Source organism: Panthera onca, chromosome F2, assembly GCF_046562875.1.
Source record: "Panthera onca isolate mPanOnc1 chromosome F2, mPanOnc1 haplotype 2, whole genome shotgun sequence".
Lineage (NCBI taxonomy): Eukaryota > Metazoa > Chordata > Mammalia > Carnivora > Felidae > Panthera > Panthera onca.
The window spans coordinates 77,800,111-77,806,936 of NC_138356.1; positions in this window are offsets into that span (position 1 = coordinate 77,800,111).

Genomic DNA, 6,826 nt, shown 5'->3' on the forward strand with positions numbered 1-6,826 from the left:
TCTAGGTGTAGATTTTTTTTTTATTTATTTTTGAGACAGAGAGAGACAGAGCATGAGCAGGGGAGGGGCAGGGAGAGAGGAGTGTAGATTTTTATTTTTAATTTTGTTATTTATCATGCTTGTGGTATTCTCTGAGCTTCCTGGATCTGTGCTTTGGTTTCTGTCATTAACTTTAGAAACATTTTGGCCATTATCACTTAAAGTATTTCTTCTGTTCTGTTATCTTTCTTCTCCTTCTAGTATTCTAATTAGACAGATGTTACATATTTTGAAATTTACCCACCAATCTTGAGTGTTCTGTGTGTTTTTCTATTTGGTTTTCTTTCCATTCTTCACTTGTCAGTTTGGGAAGTTTCTACCAACCTATTTTCATGAAAAGCTCACTGATTCCCTCCCTGTTGTTCAGTCTACTATGAATCCATCAAAGTCTTTCTTCATTTATGTTACGATATTTTTTTACCTCTAATGTTTCTTTTAATTTTTTTTAGAGTCTCCACTCTGCTTATGTTGCCCACCTGTTCCTGCATATTGTCTATCTTTTTCATTAAAGCACTCAGCACATGAATCATACCTATTTAAATCCCCATCTGATAATTCCAGCATCTGTATCATATCTGAGTCTCGTTCTGATAATTGCTTTGTCACTTTAGATGTGTTTTGTTCCTGCCTTTTGGCCTGATTTGCATTTTTGGTTGAAAGCCAAACATGATGTATTGGATATTAGGAACTGAAGTCAGAGCCCTTTTGGTGTGAGGTTTTATGTTACTCTGTCTACGGGTTGGGCTGTTTTCTTTTTTTTTAATTTTTTTTTAAGTTTATTTATTCTGAGAGAGAGAGAGAGAGAGAGAGAGAGAGAGAGAGAGCATGAGCAGAGGAGGGGCAGGGAGAAATGGATAAAGAGAATCCCAAGCAGGCTCCACACTGTCAGTGCAGAGCCAGATGTGGAGCTCGAACTCATGCACCTGTGAGATCAATGCCACGAGCTGAGATCGAGAGTCAGACGCTTAACCTGCTGAATCTCCCAGGCGCCCCTGGACTGTATTTAATTTTTATTGTAGTTGAGGTGTCAGAGGCACTGAATTATTCTAGTGTTCCTGTCTCTGTCTTCCCTGTTGATGTTAGGTTTCCCTAATTACTCCTCCTCAGAGAGAGCCTGTGTCTTCTGGCCCTTTCAGCTGTCACCCCCTGTGAATGTACTGAAGTTCTGTTGATGTGGTGGCAAGGTCTGCGGGCTGGGGAGGCAACCGCTCTGTAGTCTTTTGAGTAGGTCATTGTTTCAGTGGCCCTGTGTTTTTTTGAGCTGCAATCTTCACACATATTTTTTAACACTTTTCCCCATCCTAACAGGAGATACAAATTCTAAAAGGGGATGGAGTAGGAGAAATGCTCTTTGCGCATGTGGGACAAGGTTCTGAGAAGTTCTTTTGTTCTGTAGAGTAAGCATCTGCGATGGAGAGCACGGTAAGGTGCATTCCACAAAGATTTGCCTCCCCCTCCTCCCCCTGGCATCACAGGGAATCTTTGGTATTTTCACTATAAGAACCTGGCAGGGTTCTTGTTGCTGAGTCATGAACATGTGGTACCCTTCTCCCCCGCCAAAAAAAAAACAGACCCCCAAGAGTTTCTGATTCTCACACTCATCCAAATGTAGCCTCCAGCCATTCTTCAACATTCCTCTCTAACAGCTTATGGCTCCGGTAGTTTCTGTTCCAGTCCAGTAAACCTCGGCTATGACTCTGGATTCACCTGTCTCTAACATTTCAGGGTAGCAATTTGTCATGCGATCCAGGTTCTCTGATAGATTAAAAAAAAAAGTTGTTTAATATCAGGTTTTCAGGGGATTTTTTTTTAGAAGGACAAGAATAACAAGCTTAAAGTTCTTTACATGTTGGGAGTGTGTGGTATGAGAGTTATATCTCATTTAAGTCACGAATAGAATATAGTTCCAAATACAGTTGGTTTTATTCCAGCTCTGTGAAAAAAAATGCTCTTTAAATGAGAATGGTAATTGTTTTCATTATGTGTATTTATTTATTATATTATAGTGAAGTATTTTGTGCCATGTCATGCTGGTCTTCCCTTTATAGTAGTAATGTAAAAGTTCATTCTTTTAATAAAAACATTTAACTAAGATTTGAGTTAAATAAGGAACAATGTAATTAAGATGATATCATAAAGACTGTGCAGGAATTACTCAAGTTTTGGAAGCCCTCATTCATACCATGCTAGCCTCTTCCATTGGACTGACTTTGCAACATAGTCTGCCTGAAATATTTTCTAGAATCCTATCCACTTAGAACAGCTACTCCGAAACCAGGACAGGCCTAACCCAGTCTGGACATCCAGCCTCCTCAGATCTGGGAAGGCAGTTCTGTAATTCGTCTCATATTAAAGGAGTGTTGTCCCATGCCTGCTAAAGCTGCCAAGGCACCCAGTGGGAGCCAGGCCTGGAGGCAGCTTCTGGGGGCACGGAAGCATAAGGTTAATAAGATTAAGGAAGACTTCTCTTGCCCGCCCCGGTCTCTTGCCTGAGGGTTGAAGCCATCAGCAGTGACACAACACTCAGAGCTTTCCTTTAAAGTCCCTGTGCTTGACAGAAATGTCTTCCTCTTGCACTACAATCTCACCTGTGTGTTCTCAGAAAAGCACATACCTGCTGGCATTTTGGGTATCATGGGCTCTAGCGTTTGGAGTGGGAAACCAATAGGGTAGAGTAAGGTATAAGGGGTCCACCAAACTGAAGAAATTCTTACATAGAACTTTTATTTTGTCTGTTAACCAAGAATGTAATATTCAGTATCAGCAGTCTTTAGTTTGGACTAATAAAATCCTGAGGTACTTGGAAAACAAATTATGTTAGGGACACGGATGCTGAAAGGATCCTATTCCAGGAGAACATGATACCAGGATAAAATTATTACATTTAAGGTACTCCACAGTTTGGGCTTCAACAATAGCATGGTTAGGGTTGGGGAAACAATTTCTCCTAAATGCGTCAACTCAAGGACAGAAGACAGTTGTGCACTGAGCCAAGATCCAAGTACGAGGAGATTTCATTTTTGATAAAAGCACCAGAGCTGAAGACTTGGGACCAATGGGATAAATTGTGCACTGAAGGAAGCTCAGATCAAATCAGATCAGTAACATGTTGAGAGGAGCTGGATGGAGGAACAGTTACAGAAAACGAGAATGACCGCGAATAGTAATGTCATACAGTAACTTCTAGAGTACAGGCAGTCCCCATCTTCCACCTGTTCAACCCTGCAACCGAAATCGCTCAGCAGAGATCATATTTGGAATGTGGATCTTTTCCTGGGTTAGCGATATGCAGGATACCCCTCTCCCCTGCGGCCGGGTGGTGGCTGTGGCTGTAGCTCCCTGCCGGCCAGCAATTGTCACAAGGGCCGACAACCAACACACTGGCACCATTCTGCCCCCACACAGACATTTGCACTTTCAATACAGTACTCAAAAAATTACCTGAGATAGTCAACACTTCAGTATAAAATATGCTTTATTTGGGGGATTTTGCCCAACTGCAGGCTTTTCTGTAAGTGTTACAAGCACATTTTAAGGTAGGCTAGGCTAAGTAAGGCATGAGGTTTGGTAGGTTGGGTGTACTGAATGCATTTTGATCTTAGGATATTTTCAAGTTAGGATGTATCAGAACATACCCCCTTGTTAAGTCAAGGAAGATTTGTAGTGGGTTATGGGCTCTGGAAATGCAACCTTTGTAATCAACTAAGAAGACGTAAGTTTGAATCTGGTTTCAGCCTTCTTGCAGCAGAATGAAGTGGAACACTTTCGAAGATGAAACCAACTCAGTGTTACCAAGCTCACTGAGCAGGCTGAGATTCGCTTCCAGCTTTGTCTCCATTAGACCTCCCTTCACAGGCAACAAAAATAGACACAGGTTTCAGTCTACCCGCTTAAGGGGTTTCAGTTTGCTCCTCATATTCCCTCCTTGCCTGCTGGCCTGTGGGCATCAGTCTGTAGGAAAAACACCTACAGGAATTGTTATCCAGCTCCATAATTGCATAAGCTCAATTCCCTGTTAACAGATGCGTGTGTGTGTGTGTGTGTGTGTGTGTATGCACGTGTGTGTGTGTAGTGGTTCTGCTCCTCTGGGTGATCCCTGCCTGATAGGGATGATTAGTTTGAGTGTCAAGAAAATGAATCTGCAGCAATGTCAAGCATATGTGGGAGAGAAGATAATTCTAGAAGGTGAGTTATCAGGAGCCACTTAAGAATTTTGAACAGAGGGGCGCCTGGGTGGCTCAGTCGGTTAAGCGGCTGACTTCAGCTCAGGTCATGATCTTGCGGTCTGTGAGTTCGAGCCCCGCGTCAGGCTCTGTGCTGACAGCTCAGAGCCTGGAGCCTGTTTCAGATTCTGTGTCTCCCTCTCTCTCTGACCCTCCCCCGTTCATGCTCTGTCTCTCTCTGTCTCAAAAATAAATAAATGTTTAAAAAAAAAAAAAAAAAAAGAATTTTGAACAGAGAAATGAATCGGTTCACTTCAACTCACTGGGCATTGTGTTTGGCCCTGGAGATAAAGCAGTGAATACAACATAGTCCTGTCCTGGTATGTGAGGAACAGGAAGGGGAGGGGGGACCAAGTGGTCATAGGACATTCCAGGTAATTACCAAAAGAACAAATATGAGGTGAAAATGCCCATAAACAGGGCCATAAAAGCAAAAACTGAAAGATGATGGATGATAAGTTATAGAAAATTACATAGACGTTTCTTTTTCTCACAGTAAATAAGGTGAAACCTGTGGGTATAAGAAATGAACATCCCTAGCTAATAGAAGACACTGAGCCACGAAAACCAAACCTTTTGTCCTTTCCAGCCACCTACTGCCATAACCCTGCCTTCATGAGTGAGAGTCTTGGGTCATTAAAGGACATTCAGAATAGCTGTGTTTTTGGGAAAAGCATCTGATACGTATGAGTCCGGAATTGTGGGTAGAGGGTCATGGACAACTGGCATATTTTGTCATGTTGCCTCTTGGCTTTTAGTTACGGGACCAACTTTATATGCCCAAACTCAATGACTTAGGAACCAGACTTATGGAGGCATGATGATTATGTAAACTTTCCCATGTATAAGCATCAATATCTGAGAGAAAAGACATTTTTAATTCATCCAGATTCAAAAAACAGAAAGTAGAATGTTCTTCTGATTCATCTCCTAAAGTCTCATGACCACACATCTCATGGCACGTGGTAAATTCACAACATGTTTTAGCTGTGATTTTGGTCATGATTACGAGTAAAACTGCATTTGAGGAACTGAAAGTTAGCAATCTTCTCAAATATTATCAGAATGAAGAGACTTGATACAGTGAGATGACATGGGTTTGAAATCTGAGGGAATATGTCTCATGTCAAGGCTCTACATGACTCAGCCATCATCTCTCTCCTCCATATGGGGGGTAGAGGAAGACATATCATTACAGTGCCTCATGCTGAGTAAATGCATTTGTTTTCTTTTACTCTCCATCCCCTTCAAATCCCCCATTTTCTTGCCGTGTGACCTTTGAAAAAGTTATCTCTCTTGGAAACAAATGCTCATCTATAAAATGCTTACATTGAGAAGTTTCAAGGAAAATTGGATATATATTTAAATATAAGTGATCCAAAAGTACTTAATTATATCAATCAGCATCAGTAATTTAAAAAACCATTTTATCCTTTAGGAAGAAAGGAAGTTTTGTTCTTATCTGAATAGATGAGAATATTCAATCTGTAAGCACATTAGTCCCTCCAATAATGACCGAATGACTTCTCCTACTGCAACAAGAAGGTTGGGGGAAGAGGCAGTGATATGAGGCAAAATCTTTCAATAAATATTGTCACATTGTGATGAAGGATTCTACTAGCTCATTGTTGAAAATTCCATGTAATTGGAGATTGAGCAGACATCCTGCTAAACCTCAAAAACTTAACAGAATTTATTTATATATATAAAAAATATCAGAAATGGAAAAAGATTCCATGCTCCTGGATAGGAAGAACAAATATTGTTAAAATGTCGATACTACCCAAAGCAATCTACACGTTCAACACGATCCCTATCAAAGTAACACCAGCATTCTTCACAGAGCTAGAACAAATAATTCTAAAATTTGTATGGAACCAGAAAAGACTCCTAATAGCCAAAGCAATCTTGAAAAAGAAAACCAAAGCAAGAGGCATCACAATCCCAGACTTCAAGCTATACTGCAAAGCTGTAATCATCCAGACAGTATGGTACTGGCACAAGAACAGACACTCGGATCAATGGAACAGAATAGAGAACCCAGAAATGGACCCACAAACGTATGGCCAGCTAATCTTTGACAAAGCAGGAAAGAATATCCAATGGAATAAAGACAGTCTCTTCAGCAAGTGGTGCTGGGAAAACTGGATAGCGACATGCAGAAGAATGAACCTGGACCACTTTCTTACACCATACACAAAAACAAACTCAAAGTGGATGAAAGACTTAATGTAAGACAGGAAGCCATCAAAATCCTCGAGGAGAAAGCAGGCAAAAACCTCTTTGATCTTGCCCGCAGCAACTTCTTACTCAACACATCTCTGAAGGCAAGGGAGATGAAAGCAAAAATGAACTACTGGGACCTCATCAAAATAAAAAGCTTCTGCACAGCAAAGCAAACAGTCAGCAAAACTAAAAGGCAACTGACAGAATGGAAGAAGATATTTGCAAGTAACATATCAGATAAAGGGTTAGTATCCAAAATCTACAAAGAACTTATCAAACTCAACACCCAAAAAACAAATAATCCAGAGAAGAAATGGGCAAAAGACATGAATAGAAAA